The following is a 16199-nucleotide window of genomic DNA, read 5'->3' on the forward strand; positions in this document are numbered from 1 at the left end:
GCAAAAGTTGGGTGACTGATAATATAATGGTTTTCTTCTGACTGTGACAGTACAGGTAAATATGAAAGGATTATACCATATGATTAAAGGGGGCTAGCTGGTGACATGCAAAAATTCGTACATCCCTGGGTATTAAATATGAGTCAAATGATTTTGCGTGTTCTGGCTGTTTGGAAGATTTGTTGCGTATGCATCATCCTAAATGCATGATGGCGCAAAAGACATGTCGATTGATATGTGAAAATGCTTGAAAGATTTCATCAAGGGCAGTCCAATGCACTGTGTGATATCGCAATAGGTGACGAAAATTTTGCATACTTTTATTGGTAAGCAAGCAGCAGCCGGTACAGAGAGTCTTCTCAAATGAGTCAACACCCAGAAAAGTTAGCAAAGACATAGAATTGTCAAACTAATGGTTGCCACATTTAGTCAGACAAGTCATGTTACAACATTACTAGTACAAGGTATACCATCACTGCCAAATAGTATGCAACTCTTAGTGGCCGTGTGAAAATTTGTGGAAAATAACCATGAAGTTGACTCATTAACCACTATGACAATGTTCCAAGCAACACTGCATCTGAGAATCCAAGAACTGACTCATTTGGTTTACAGCCGGACTTCATCCCTTCTAGCTTATGATCTGAATTTCAGGAAACTGTTGTGCAGTTAATTTCCTATTTTCAGTGTAATGGTTGCTACTTTTATTAAATGTATTCAGAATATGCCTACCCATGTTAAATATTACTTCTTTCAAAAATTGTTTGAGTGGATGCCAAAACATAATGATGTGTGTACTTCTAATCTCTCAAGCGTAATCACTTAGATCATTTGATTCTTCATGTCCTTGAGTTGTCTTGATTGCTTCTTCCACTTCTGGGGCGTAACCTCTTATATATCCAGGTACTCACGTTTTCTCGATCATATCCTCTACGCTGCTGGCTCGTTCTCTGGCGGTCTCCTTCCATCTCTTTGGCTGACCTCTGTATTCGTCTCACATTTCCTGCTCCCTACTAATGTAAACACTGAATGCTGGGTTTCGTTTTTGCTGGACTGTTGACCTTTACTGCTTTTGGTCGTGAGTCCTCGGGCCTCATTTTCACTTTAGCATGGTCTGGTTCCTCTTCGGCTTTTGTTCCATCCATCCTTAGGCAGCTTTGCACTTTTCTATGCCGCTTGCCGAATTCTTTTCCTTGGTACACCTGTAGCACAACTAGGTGTATAACCTTTGACTACCGGTATTCAAACTGAATTATAATTTAGAAACGGCAACAATCACTAATAGCTAAGTTTACTGCTTTTCTTTAGCTATCAAAATGGACAGCTACTTTGAACAACAAAAACAATAGAATCTAAATTCGAAAACAAAATAATCACGAATAACTACTTCTTGCCCTACAGTATAAAAGAAATATACACTGACGAGCCAAAGCGTGCCCATCCCCACGTTTTCAATGAACTCGTTTAAATGATGTGGAGGGCTCGTGATTAAGAAGGAATGGTATTTAACTGCTGCTGGGGAAGGTAAGGAATCATTCCTGCACTTAAATTTTGCGAGTGCTGGGGAAGGCTGCTGATCTAAGCGAATTTTATAGAGGGCAGATTGTTATAGCCCGAAGACTCGGATCGAGTATCTCCTAAACTGCACGGCTGGTAGATTGTTTATGATCTGCCGTTGTTAATATTTACGCAAAGTGGAGCAATGACAGTGAAACCAGCAGTAGATGCTAAGATGTTGCACATTCACGCGTCATCAAAAAGGACGTTGGAGACACCCTTTTGGTACAGTAAAATCGTCGCCAAACAGTTGCTCAGTTCTGATAGCCCAATACAATGCTGGTCCAAGTGAAAGTGTTTCAGATGACTCTGTTGGATATGGGATTGCGCAGCAGCCATTCCACTCATGTGCTTCTGCCGACCAAGCGTCATTGTCAACTACGCTTACAGTAGTTCCGGGAACATCGAAACTGGACCATGGATAAGTGGAAGATAGTTGCCTGGTCGGATGAATCACGACTTCTCATTCAGGAACAAAAACACATGAACGCAAAGAAAAATGAAGAAATAAAATAATAATACACTTACAGAATTGTGTCAATTTCCAGGTTGAGTTTCTGCCCTTCTTTTCAAATATGCTAACGTACTGCATTATAGATTACTATGATACACCAGAGCATTTGATTTTTCCCTCGATCATACGTGCGATCGAAGAAATGCCATTGAAAACCATTTTATGGGGTCGGAAGTGGGGGAGAGGGAGGGAGAGCGCTGATACCATTCCGTTCACACATCTTTCAGTGTGCGGGAATTGGCACTGCTTGCAGTTATCTCGTCCGAGTTTTCCTAGGTTGCTATATTCTGTTAAGCTAATTCTTTTTTTCTATTTTCTTCTTATTTTTTTATTGTTATCACTTTTCGATACATATTTTTTTTTACCAACTAGTGTAAACAGTTCAAATGTCATTTAGTAAAATCAGTATTTCGGAATTAAAGCAATTAAATTTTTCAACATTATCTTTGGAATGAAAAATTGAAATGAAATTAACTACTCAGGCCAACACCTTTGCTGAACATTATCCAGGTGACGAAATGTAAGACTACAGTTTTCAAAAAGGGAATTCAAATCCGATTTATACGAGGAATGTTCATAGATATGTGGATGCGAATCGACTAACAGGCTGCTTTGTTTTTCATATCTCCTGTTTCCAAAAAAGAATGATGATTCAAATTGGTTGAGTTACAGTGTTGCTGATTTACCACATTTAACTCGGAAAATTGGGGGGGAAAAAGGCATGCATACTCACAATCGCATTTAAACTCCATCTTAAAATTTAATTTGCTAGGAAAGTTGGATATTCGCCAACAATTCGACAGTGCATTCCTTTCAAATGTTTACAAGGTTCCTACCAAGAATTTACATACAAGTGTGCGGAACCTTGAGAACTGGTAAGCGAATAATCGCTTTAGCTAAGAGAACAGAAACTCAAGAAGGGTTAATTACCCTTTATTGTTCAAAATAAAGTTTACAGATGGCCCTTTCTCAGGACGTACAGAACAGCCTCCACTTGGGCTTTAACTTAAGAATGCTAAGAACTAAAACTTAACAAATGCTTAACTAAAAAGATATAGCCGAAGCTATCAAAATTCTACAGGAGTTGGCCCCTTAAACGCTAACTAAACGGCGAAGCTATCAAGAGCCTGAAATGCGGCCGAGCATAGTAATAGTTTAGAGTAGCCAAAAGGCGAACGCGCGCTAGTCAGAATCTCTGGCTCTCTCACGAAGTCAGTAGAACTTCGAATTTAAGTACTGCTCGTCCTTCATTTGCATTTAACTTCGATTCTGAAAATACATTCTGTTAGGAAATTGTAAGCTGAAATTAGGAACAACAGGAAAATGGCTTTAACAAAGAATAACTGTTAAAAACTTTACACCTTACACGTATAAACCTTACACGTTAAAAGACAGAAATCGTTATGTTCTAACAAAAATTATTGATTGTATCCTGTTTTGCGGTGTATTTGGGATTGTTCTTCGAGGACATTATGAATGCGAGGATTAATTAAATTTGGGAGCTTTCAGAGGTCGTCGGCAGAACTTGATTCATCTTTAAAAGACCATCTCACGAGTGTCATCGTGTATTTAAAAGAACGTCAAAATAAATTCAGAATGATTCATTTGACGGCATACTCACTGTCAGAACTACATATAAAAAGTTTTGTTTCAATAACAGTAGATGGAACTACTTCCCAACTTTTCGTTTTTCGATACGTTTTAGGTAACTGGCGATCGGTTGAGAGATTCTAGAAAATCACGAATCCGCCCAGGCGTGATGCAAGATCTATAGATCAATGTATCCAAGCAAGTTTGGAAAAGTAGACATACCTGAGAAATTAATATCATAGAGCTACGACGGTGCAAGCGTGATCAATGGTCATCAGGCTGCTATTCAAGCATCTATTCAGCTTACCTTCAAGAATGTACAATTTGTGCACTGATACGCATATCAGCTTAATTTGATTGCTGGGCAAGCAACCAGTCAGAATCAGCAAGTTCGAGTATTTTTCAACCCGAGTGATATTACTGACTTTTTCAATAACCCTCCACAGAGAACTGTTGTTTTAGATGAAACTGTTAAGAAAAGGATATCTCATGGTTCAGCTACTAGACGAAATTTTAACCCTTAGCGCTCCGTTGGCTCCGCTATGGAGCCGTCCGTCATTTGTTCCGTAACTCCATAGGCTGCGCTGCGAAGTCCAATGTTTTTAGCATGATTAGGCTTAAGATGTTACGGAATCGTCGGCGTTGGCAATTGTTATCTGTTAAAACTTGCTCACTCTCGCTACTGTTACGATTGAAACATTATTTGACCCATTTTATGGTTAGCAACATGGAGAAAAATAATTATTGTGAGGAGAATATAGAGTTCGGTGATAGTGAAGATGTCTTTGATTTTTCTTTGTTAGAAGATATTGTGGAAGACAATGTTGATTATAATTCTGGCACTTCAAGTAGTGGTTCCGAAATTATACTACCAAAGAGACGACGAATGGTAGTTATTGAAAGTGAAAGCGAAGAGTCGCCGGAAGACTTAGATGAATGGCGCGATGTCACGGAAGAATTATATTTTCCAGATAGAATACATTTTAGTGTATCGCCAAAGGTCATTGGACCACAAATTCCTACAAATATTGTACAGCCGACACAGTATTTCAAATTATTTTTCACAAACGAACTGGTAAATGAAATTATAAAAGAAACCAACAATTACGCAGGAAATGTTCTAAAGAATAAAGAAATATGTAGTAATTATGTTTGGAAAACGTGGCGTGCGGTGGAAGAGGATGAGTTTTGGTCTTTTATTGGAGTTATTATCAATATGGGTACAATACCCCTGGCGAATATGCAGGATTATTGGTCAGTTAAGGAGAATAGTCACATCCCTTTGGTAAAATATTTACAAGAAAGTGATTTATGCAGATATTCTGGATGCTGCATTCCGCTGCGAAAATGTGCCGGAGTTGCTGATAGGCAGTGGTACGAAAACGTGCGGAGCGCTAAGGGTTAAGAGTCGAAATATCAAAATAGTGCATGAATACAGGGAATAGTTTGTAACGTCATAACACCCGTGTTGGTTGAAAGAAAAGACCGGTTGTCTTTTAAGATATTTATTTTAAAAACTTAGTAAGAAATTCTTGAATAGTAATTAAAATAATCAAATGATTTCAGCCATAAATCATACAAAGGCCGCTGACGCGGCGACGACACTGAGATGCGTCTGCTTTCACTTGTTTACAGCATCAAAAAGCTCTTTACGCAAAGCCCTCTCTTCATTTTATTAAAAACCTGGAATGGGTTTAATTAGTCCCTTATGTCCGGAAACCGCACCAGGGGTTTTCCGATACACCTTCCTTCCAAGTTCTGCTGTCCATTTTGTCTCTGAACGAAACAGGAAGTTCTCATTAAGCACTTGGAAGTCCGAGATGTGCATATTTCTGGTCGTCACAACCCCTCTCCTCTCCTCCCGGGGGGTCAGAACTCCAATTCCTCGTACCATTACCACAGTAAGTTCTCAAAAATAAACATTAATTAATAAATGTTAACACTAATTTTTGTTCTTTTTCACAACGTTGGGTTAAGTACCAAGGATAAACACAACAAGAACTTATATTGAGGCCAGTAAATAAGCATATAAATAACATAATACTAAGAACTAATCATACACATACAATAAAGAACGTACAGCTTTCTGAAATATGTAATTTACAATATACATTCCTAAGTTTAATATTAATTGTATGTCTAGCCAGGCTGAAAAGGGAAACCTTGCAGATATTTAATTTTCCGTTTGTGATAATCTTTCAATGGTAACCCAACACCTGGATGAGAACTACTACATTTGACCTCAAAACAAACATGTACATTTAGTTTGAATTTAACATCAGAAAAAACTACTTTACAAGTTGGATTTACATCATTCATGAATTAGCTATATTTAATCCCCTTTGACCCTTCAGTATCAGGCACTAGCATAGATAAATGATGAACTGGGGATTTTTCTACTTTCCTTGGTAAATTTACACTACTCGGTGTCTTGGGCAATTCTCCTATGGAATTTTTAGGCATTTGCAAACCTTCCGAGTCTGGTTGGTACGAAACATCATTTGGCATATCTACAGTTTCTTGTTCGTGCCGAAACGAAAAGGAAATCCTTAATTTGTACACGTTTCCCAAAGAGTTACTGTGATCGTCTAACGCGACTAAGTCAAAAGATGGTTTTACAAAGTCACTTTTCTTTTGTAGATCAGCTAACTGCGTCTGGTCTATTGTAAGCAGTGACAGTTCGTTCACCTCCGTTTCAGGCAGACCGAAATTGGTTTTCTCCATCCCTTTTGTTGGGGATGAAACTTCACCTCTTTTAATAATGAGAAGAGAATTTTCGCCTGAGGGTTCGAGTTCCGACTCTGGCTGATATCTTCCGCTGATTTCATTCTTTGACTGGCGGAGTTTCTGAGCTCGGGTCTCCACCGTGTTTACTTGAAGGGAAAGTGTGTCCAGTTTGTCTACTTTTATTTTCCTAGCCGTCCTATTCCCTAACAGGTACCGACCTTGATCCAATTCATTTGAAATGACCGCTGCCTTTGTTATTACCCGTCCAAAATTTCCTTATATTTTAACGAGTGCTAAGGGTAAGCCAATTGAGGCCGCGTCAAAAGGTTGTTTAACCCAGACAGTCTCGTCCGTCAGCATCGAAGGAGTGACGTATTTGTTGCATATTATGTCGATGTATGATCCGGTATCTCTCAAAACTGGGAGATCGAAACCGTTCACTTTAGCCATCCTTAGATACGGGGATAAACAATCTTCTTCAATCTCCTGCACTCTATTTGCAGTAAATGGTGTTTTGAGATCCTATTTTACTTCCGGGCATTGAGGCTTTAAGTGTTCGGTTGAACCACAAGAATATCATTTAAGTGGTCTTCTTATGTCAAATTGACGCTCATTCTGATTTCGAGAATTTTCCTTTTTTTCAGAGGCATAGTTAACTCCCCCTCCAGACAGGTGATACTTTTGCGGATCTCTTGAATTTAAATGATTTTTTATTGCCCTTTTATGACTCCTAACTATGGACAGGAGAGATCTTCTACCGGGGTTCACCGAACATTTTCATACTCTTCTAATATTTCTGCTCATTTATCTGGAGTCATTTTGTTGGACCAGTCGTCAATAAAATGCTGCCGCACTTCGACATTTACAAGACGCTTCATTTGGTCTGTTATCATGAGATCTTTTAAAAGTTCAAAATCTGTAACTTCCAAACCTACAATCCATTCTTCAAAATAATTTCTTAATTCAAAAGCAAAGTCTCTCCAAGTGGTTCGAGTGTTTTTGTGGGATTCCGTAAATTTGATGCGAAATTTTTCTGGACTAGGCTTAAACCTTTTAAGCAATATCCCCTTCACGTAAGCGTAGTCATAAGCCTGCTGCTCTGGTTCTCGCATAATCAGCTGAACTACGTCAGTTGGCAAAATTGTCAATAAAACAGAAACCCATTCTGAATGGTGAAGATTCGCACGCTTGGCTTTGCGCTCAAACATAACTAGATACAAACTAATATCGTTCTCTCCAGGATCAAATTTTGGAATCATTTTTTTTTTTTTTTTTTTTTTTTTTTTTCAGATCGTAACGGCTTTTCTTAAGTCCATTTTCTTCATTCCCACTATTTAGAGAGTCATTTCCGTTAGCGGCTAGTAATCGTAATTTAGATAATTCAAACTCCATTTCTTCTCTTCTAATTCTATTCCGCCTCTCTGCTTCTCTCCTAATTCTTTCCTGCCTTTCTTCTTCTTCTCTCCTAATTCTTTCCTGCCTTTCTTCTCTCCTAATTCTATCCTGCCTTTCTTCTCTCCTAATTCTATCCTGCCTCTCTTAATCTTCCTTCCTAAATCTTTCCTGCTCCATTTTTTTTCTCTCTTAAGCCTCGTTGAAGTGATATTTTCTAACAGGCCTTTCACTAGTTCCTCCTCATAGGATTCATTTCCTATAATCAGCTGTCTTAAATCCAGTATCCTAAGTTCAGGGCTAACTTTTTCCTTTAACTCTTCAGCCAAGGTTTTAAGCTTCTCTTTCCTAACTTTTGCTAAGAACGCCATGATATAAGCCAAAATTATAATAACAACCTAACCATTTTAGCACCCTCACACTACCTATATATAAGATAACTTTAGACAAATATCATTTTCAGAGAGAGTAAAATTGAACCCTTAATTTTTTCACAACATATTCTATAGATCTAAACGCAAATGCAAAGCAATTTATACCATAATATGCACATTATAATTTGTTACTTGAGAGCTTCAGATTACAAATACTATTAACGTTTTACAACCTTAAAATCCAGTTGCGTTAACTCAAAGGCTTATGATAATACAATATACTTTCATCAGAATTTGAGGTATATTAAAATATGCATTCAAAGTTTAATAAAAAAAAAGCCATATATCTACATGGTTATAACTAAACATTAATATGACAAAAGCTAAAATGAAAGGTACTGGGGGTTTCTAGACTTCCCCTTTTACTCGTTCAATAGAAAAAAAAATCAGCTCTTGCACAAATAATGTTTTACACACCTTAACTGAAAATTCTAATATTTATAACATTCAAGACGTCTTAGAAATGATATGTCAAAATGCCACCTAACCTTAGAACCTTCAAAGTTACAGTAATTCTTCTCCATTACACATTCAATAAGCTTAATTTGAGCACAACACATTAACATTTAAGATATTAAAAGATCTATTAACACAGATTCAAATTCTAAAATTTATGCTTTCTTATTGAAACATAATACCAAAACTGCACATTTCTTTAAACTTTACAGAAAATAATGTCGACTTCAAACAGTTATTTGAACTTGTGTACTAAATTACCGAAGTAAATTAAATTGCTTCACTGCCTCAATATAAAAATCCAAGGTACTTACCCGTATGGATTGTAGACTCGAATGGTTGATGCTTGGAAAAAAGAATGCTGTCACAACTTAAGATTTCTCACAACTTAAAATTTTTGTGGACTTGATGATGCAGGCACTTATTATCATAACGCACTAAAATTTTCAGAGCACTTCACCGCACTAAATTTTCTCGAGCACAACGATGATCACACACGTATCACTTTTTTACTACACTACACTACACATTCACAATGATCTGATGATCTTCGAACAATGATTCCCACAGCTTGAGTTGAATCCAGGAGACTGACGTTCTTTTTTTTTTTTTATCAGGACTGAAGTCCGTAACTTCTTCGTGGATTTCCGAATCATACCGCTTAAAGATGAGATGTATTCAGGAGACTGCTATTACTCTTTCTCCGGACTGGCGTCTGTAAACTTTTCCGTGGATTTCCGATCCACACAGCCTAACAATGAGCTGTATTCAGGAGACTGTCGTTCCGTTTTGTCTGGACTGGCGTCCGTAAACTTTTCCGTGAATTTCCGATCCACACAGCTTAACGATGAGCTGTATTCTCTTTTTCGAACTGATGCTCGTAACTTCGTGGATGCTACCTTACCGCTTCGAAGAGCTGTAATCACTTTTTTGAACTTTCGTAACTTCGTGGAAATTCAAAACCTGATGGTCTGTCTTCTCTGCATGGATTTTCTCATCCGAACCGCTGCCATCATTTTAATAAAGCTGTAACGTTAGAACACCCGTGTTGGGTGAAAGAAAAGACCGGTTGTCTTTTAAGATATTTATTTTAAAATCTTAATAAGGAATTCTTGAATAGTAATTAAAATAATCAAATCATTTCAGCCATAAATCATACAAAGGCTGCTGACACGGCGACGCTGGGATGCGTCTGCTTTCACTCGTTTACAGCATCAAAAAGCTCTTTACACAAAGTCATCTCTTGGTTTTGTTAAAAACCTGGAATGGGTTTAATAAGTCCCTTATGTCCGGAATCCGAACCAGGGGTTTTCCGCTACACCTTCCTTCAAAGTTCTGCTGTCCATTTTGTCTCTGAACAAAACGGGAGGGTCTCATTAAGCACCTGGAAATCCGAGGTGTGCATATGTCTGGTCGTCACAAGTTTATTAAATGCACGAATAGAATAAACGTGTAAACACGCTGTAGCAGTAAATCAAGGAGGGGCTATTCGACCTATGTTAGAAGACTCGGATATTGTGTTTTGTATTACAGTGTTTCGCAATATTATGCACATATCGATGTGTTATAGAACTTGTTTCGGATAATACTAATTGATGTAACGCTCATTAGAAAGCAAGTAAACTCTTTCCAACTGTGCTTTCAACATGACCGAAGAAATACCGAAATCATATGAATCTTCAAAAAAAGGGAAGTGAGAAAATATTCATATACATAAAATTGCAGCAGCTGAAGATATATGCGATGTTATCACGAATCAAGTAAAAAGATTTTGTTTTATTTCTCACTATTCTGCTGTTTCTCTTCTGGAAGCTCCAAAATTCCAGGAGCGCGAGAAAAGGTTTCCAACTCAGATTCTTAACCAAACAAATAATATTTATTCTATGTTACAGAAGAATCGTCTGAAAACTGAACTTGGAATTATTTATAGAAGATCAAATTTCAGAAATATGACTTGTGCCATTTATCTTTTGCAATTTATTATAGAGACAAACGGCTGCTAATTATTGTTACTGTTCCTCTGACCTCTGCTGAAGCTGAGAGATTCTTCTGAACTCTAAAACGAGTTAAAGACATTTTTAAGAAGTACCACGAGCGAGGACAGACTAAGCGCTCTAGCTATGCTGTGAATTGCAAAAGCATGCTAAATGACATATCTAAATTCAATGAAAATGTTATTGATTTGTTTGCCGCAAAAAATAGAGACGAGTGGATTTAATTTACAAAAATTATATTTGACTATTTGGTAATCAATGTTTAAAGATATACTGTAAGCAATATTAGGGTTTATTACATTCTATTGTAAGAATAAAAATAATTTCTCATTTCTATTTCCTCATACGATAGAGTTACTGAGCCAGATTAAATTAAAATTAGATTGTATAATCTTTGATCACCAGTCCACATTTTTAGCTTGAATTTGACTGTTTTTGTTTAATTACATCACCACGAGCTGCAATTGATTTCGTTAGCTTAAGAACATGTCCTAATGTTCTAAGTTCTTTTTATAAATATATAAGAGGCTTATTTAAACCTCTGTCTGACTTTGTAGTTACTTTAAGACAGCAATAATTTGCTTCACGTCTATCGGGGGCTTTGGACTATTTAACTTTTACCAGATCAAGTAAACCTTCATAGATAGGTGGAGAGGTTGACAAGTTAGGAGATAAAGCATGCAGAAACTAGCAAGAGCATTGGTTTGCATGTTGAGACAAATCTCTAATTGTTAGAAAAGATGCTTGAAGAGAAGGAAATCGATATAAACTAGACAAAATGTTTGGGAAGGCTTCAAATTAAAATGATGGATAAATATTTTGTTGAGTGCTGTTGTTATAAAACATAAATGTTTTGTAGCTTTTAATGTGTAATTTACCCTAATATCGTTTAAGAATTAATGTCATAAATTACATGTATTTTAAACTGTGAAATTTTATAAGATTTTAATAGGGCTTTTTTTTAACAAATATTGTTAAAAAAATAAAATTTATGGCCATGTAAATCCATAATGACTAAGGTTATTAAAATACCTAATTTAATTATTTATAACTAACTGCTTACCCTTAAGAATTATCGCTACATATTAAAACGAGTTATTGCCTTTCATTAATACTCACTGTGGTTGGGCGCAAGATAAAATACAAAAATGTAAAAATTCAAGTAAAACTTATTCTTTGCATCTAGTGAGACTTAAAATAATACAAAATAACTTATCACCTCTGGTGCTTTAATGGCTTATTTGAACTTGAAAGTATATTAACTGGGTTACAACCCCTGGAACTCTACACAAAGCTATGGCACTAACTGCGTCAAACATAGCCTAACTTTCAACACTTGCCCAACCGTGCCTACAGCAGGCCTTTCAGGTTTGTTCTAATCAGCAGGTCTCTCTCTAGACAAGCAACAGCGATGACAACATTCAGTCTTTTGTCATGAATCATCCTGCCGTTTGACCTATGCCGTTTGACATAAAAATCTACCTGCTATTTACTAAACTTCTAGACTGACCAAGTATGTCACAAAATGAGATATAAAAAAGTCAGCATAAAGCTAACTGTTAGTAAAACATAAATGTCACCTTCTTTCAAATATGTCCAACTATTATAAGTGTAAAATATTTAAAGCTACTTGATAAATTGCATAAAGTTTATTTTATTCTCAGACTTATTAATCATTATGTTAATTAATTCATGTTTAGTAATAATGCATACTACATAGGGATCTCTTTTATTTTTAGGATAGTATTACAAAAGTAAAATTCAGGCATACATAATATTTTGAATTTAATTTATTCAATTCCCATTTGCTTATAGGTCCTTAAGTTTTTCATTAATGGTCCTTAAAAGTACTTAATTTCAGGGTACAGAAATGTGTACGAACCCTTATAAATGCTACGATTTTCGTACTTATGAGAAGTTGTTTTCATTTCATTGCATTTTCTTTTTATTTGTAAAAAAGCAAATATGTTTTAACTTGTAAGTTACGTTGTATCAGCATATTTAATTTTCGAAATTTGTTTTGCGAACCTCCACTTAAATAAGCCATGAGCTGCCACTGACTGGAATTGTGCTTACGTCATCTCCACTATCGACAAGAAAGTGCAAATTTGATCTTTGGTCACGAACGAATAAACGAAATTTGCGACAGTCCTTAATATTTTCTGCGGAAGAGTTTGCTGCTTAATCTACTGCAAATTCGAGTTTAGTTGGTTTTGGGAATGGTTGTTTAATCAAGTAAAATACGGGGTCCGGCATTTCTCCCTCTAAATCGAAAGTGAATGATAGAAACGAAATTTGCTATTTGGATCATATTGTTCACGAGATCATGAATGGGAGTTACGTGAATCCGTCGCAAAGTTCAATACCGGTAATCAAAATCGTAAAAAACAACCTTATATTTAGCGTAGGTATAATGAAACACTCAATCGATTTCGAGGGCAGCTAAAGGTCCCTCCTCATCAGGAGAAAGAAATACATAGAAAGAAGAAAATAGGAATCACAGAAAAATTCACTAATTCACTTTCTAAATTCACAAAGATTTAGAAAGTTTAGTTAATGATTTGAAGTCCAATCCAGTCCTTCCTAATGCCTTTAAAATTCTACTGTCTTAATTCAATTATTTTTGCCGATAGATGGCGTTACCTCCTCGCACTTGGTACTACCAGAGGGTATAAAAATCCGTTCAGTGGTTGCTTTCCATTATTTGAAGTTCAGATTTTGAGCGTAATGTGCATTTGCCCCTCGCTCCCTATTTTAACTTCGCTAATATTTCTTTATGCTTGATCAGACAGCCTGGCTCAGTAAAAGTAGGCGGCCAGTGCAACTCTGATTAAAAATCTAGTTATATCCACGTGCAGTGCTGATAAGCACCACGTGTTTCTGTGATTCCTATTTTCTTCTTTCTATGTATTTCTTTCTCCTGATGAGGAGGGACCTTTAGCTGCCCTCGAAATCGATTGTTTCATTATATCTACGCTAAATATAAGGTTGTTTTTTACGATTTTGATTGTCACATTAGCGTGTTTCTCTTCTAGTCAATACCGGTAATCAAATGTTTGATGCGTACATTTTTCAGTTTCCTTGAATAAATATAATGATCTAGTTTTAGTATCCATATATTTTGTGGCACTTTCTTTCTTTACAATATACCAAATATTTTCGATGAACTTTGGTTCAAGTTGTGAAATTAAATAAATTAAATCTCGTTTCTTCTGAAACAATTGTTTTTTAACTGGGTTTCAACTTGGAAAAAAAAAAAAAAACATATCAGCTTATCAGTCCAAAAAGGAGGTACTTTTACATTCACCTTCTGACGTTCCGGTGACTGCATCGATTCTTTCACAAATTTCAGAACACTCATTTGTTGTCATTTCAGAAGTAACCACAGGTCAACAGTATATAGTTTTTGACTACTAGTATTTAAACTGAATTATAATGTAGAAACAGCAACAATCACTAACGAATAACTAAATTTACTGCTCTTCTTCTTTAGCTATCAAATCAAAATGAGCTGCTACTTTGAACAACAAAAGCAATAGAATCTAAATTCGAAAACAAAATAATCACGAATAATAACTTGTTGACGTTCAGTATAAAAGAAATATGAGTATTAACAAAACGTTAAAGTTATTTTACAAAATAATTAAACACATGCAAAAAGATAAAATACTTGAAATTAAAAATAATTAGTACTCATTCAATACGAATCATCTGATCTGGCATTCGCATGGATTGATTCATACCAAATGGGACTAGCCAACTTCCCTTTAATAAAGGCATGTCAGTCCGTTCATAAAGTAACTTTATCTGGTCCACATTTACTGCAACTATGTGCTACGAATTTTGTACATCGATAGATGATTTTAGTGCAATTATATGTGAAATTGTGTTTTACTCTGTAACGTAACGTAAGAAAAATCTAAAACAGATAAGCTATGCCGAAAAAGTAAGAATACAGGGGCAAGTCCATTGAACGCTGAGTAAATGGGTATCTCGGTAATTTGGCGAGATATCAACCAGCTGACAACGGTTTTGGCGACATTTTGGTCCGTTACCTGTATCGTAATTAAATAAATGTAATTGATCGCTATATTAGCTGCAACCGTAATTCTACTCTCATATTACTTTCTAGTAATTTCGAGAAGCAGAAAGTGCTAGAAATATCTCGGAGGCCAGTTGAAAACTACATAAGGCCGGAGACAGAGAGCATCTGCTCTCAGTTGTTATTGCGAGTTGTTAGTTCAGCGTGAACTGAAATATCTGCGGGTTAGCTTTCTGTTTATGCGCTTTGCATTGCGCTGTGTTCTTAGTAGTTTGAAGTGTAATTGTTGATTGTACTCTGTGATACTGTGAACATCTGTACGAGTGTTTCTGTGGAAAATTCCAGAACTTTGAAGTGTTTGTTTTGATAAAATAAATTGTATTAACCTATCATCGGACCTGTGTGCATTCAATCTATTACGAACTCGTACGCGCGGAACATACGGAAACCCCTTTCTCCGTGAAATAAACTACTTCAATTCTTGCACACTCCATTCCAAAAAATCTTTCAGATTTGGGATAAAACTTTCAAACCCAGACCTGCGGTGCCGATAATGAGAATGTTTAACTTTCAATTTTTTATCCTAAACTTTAAATATTTTCTCATAATATAGTTTCTGCTTGGTGCAGGTTTTATCCCAATTACTGGTTATCCTATAAAACTTTTGGATATCCTTCGCTTAAATTCTTCTCTTATCTTTCTTACAAAGAATACTTTATTCAATAGTACTATCAACTTCCTTTGCCAAAAATAGATATTTTTCCTATTCTGTCGTGTTTTGTCGATCTTAATGCGTAGGCGAGTTCATTGATGAGGAATCCTAGCACGAAAGATAACCTTTCCAGTTTTAAATATATTTCTATTTACCTGTTCTGCAATATTAGATTGTGTTACTTATAAGAAATATTATGAAAATGCTTATTGTCAAGACCCATACACATTTCCTCAAGTATTTAATTCACGAATTGTTAACCATATTACCTTTAGGAAGTGCCGCATTTTATGACAAATTTATTTAGAAATAAGTTTGTAATAACTTTGGCGGAGGCTTGCCGTAATGGAACTATTCCCAATCATTTTGAAGAATGGCGTACTATTAATATCACGATTTTATTTATCTTATATCCAGGATATGTATAAGCTTAATAAATCAATTCCGACTATTTCATCGAGGAACCTTGCCTTTATGCTATTTAGACAGCCAGTAGGGTTATAATTAACATCGTTCATTAATTAGTATGTGCAACGGGACTTGACACACTGCATATCAAACTTTTGCAAGTGAGGGAAATAAATTACTTCCCTCACGTTCTGCACTGTTTTTCTATCGGCTGGACGGTCTGACAATGGCGCATTATGTAACTAATTTAATATATGTACTTAATCTTGGAGTTGCTGGTACACGCCAAAGAAATTCATTATTTGCCTTCTTGATTCATTTGTTTCCAGGTGAAAAGTTGCTCGTCAAGCTGTCGATTTTTGTAAATCATGGC

The sequence above is a fragment of the Stegodyphus dumicola genome, chromosome X2 (assembly GCF_044657685.1).
Source record: "Stegodyphus dumicola isolate Sdum_Otavi_A_Nest chromosome X2, ASM4465768v1".
Lineage (NCBI taxonomy): Eukaryota > Metazoa > Arthropoda > Arachnida > Araneae > Eresidae > Stegodyphus > Stegodyphus dumicola.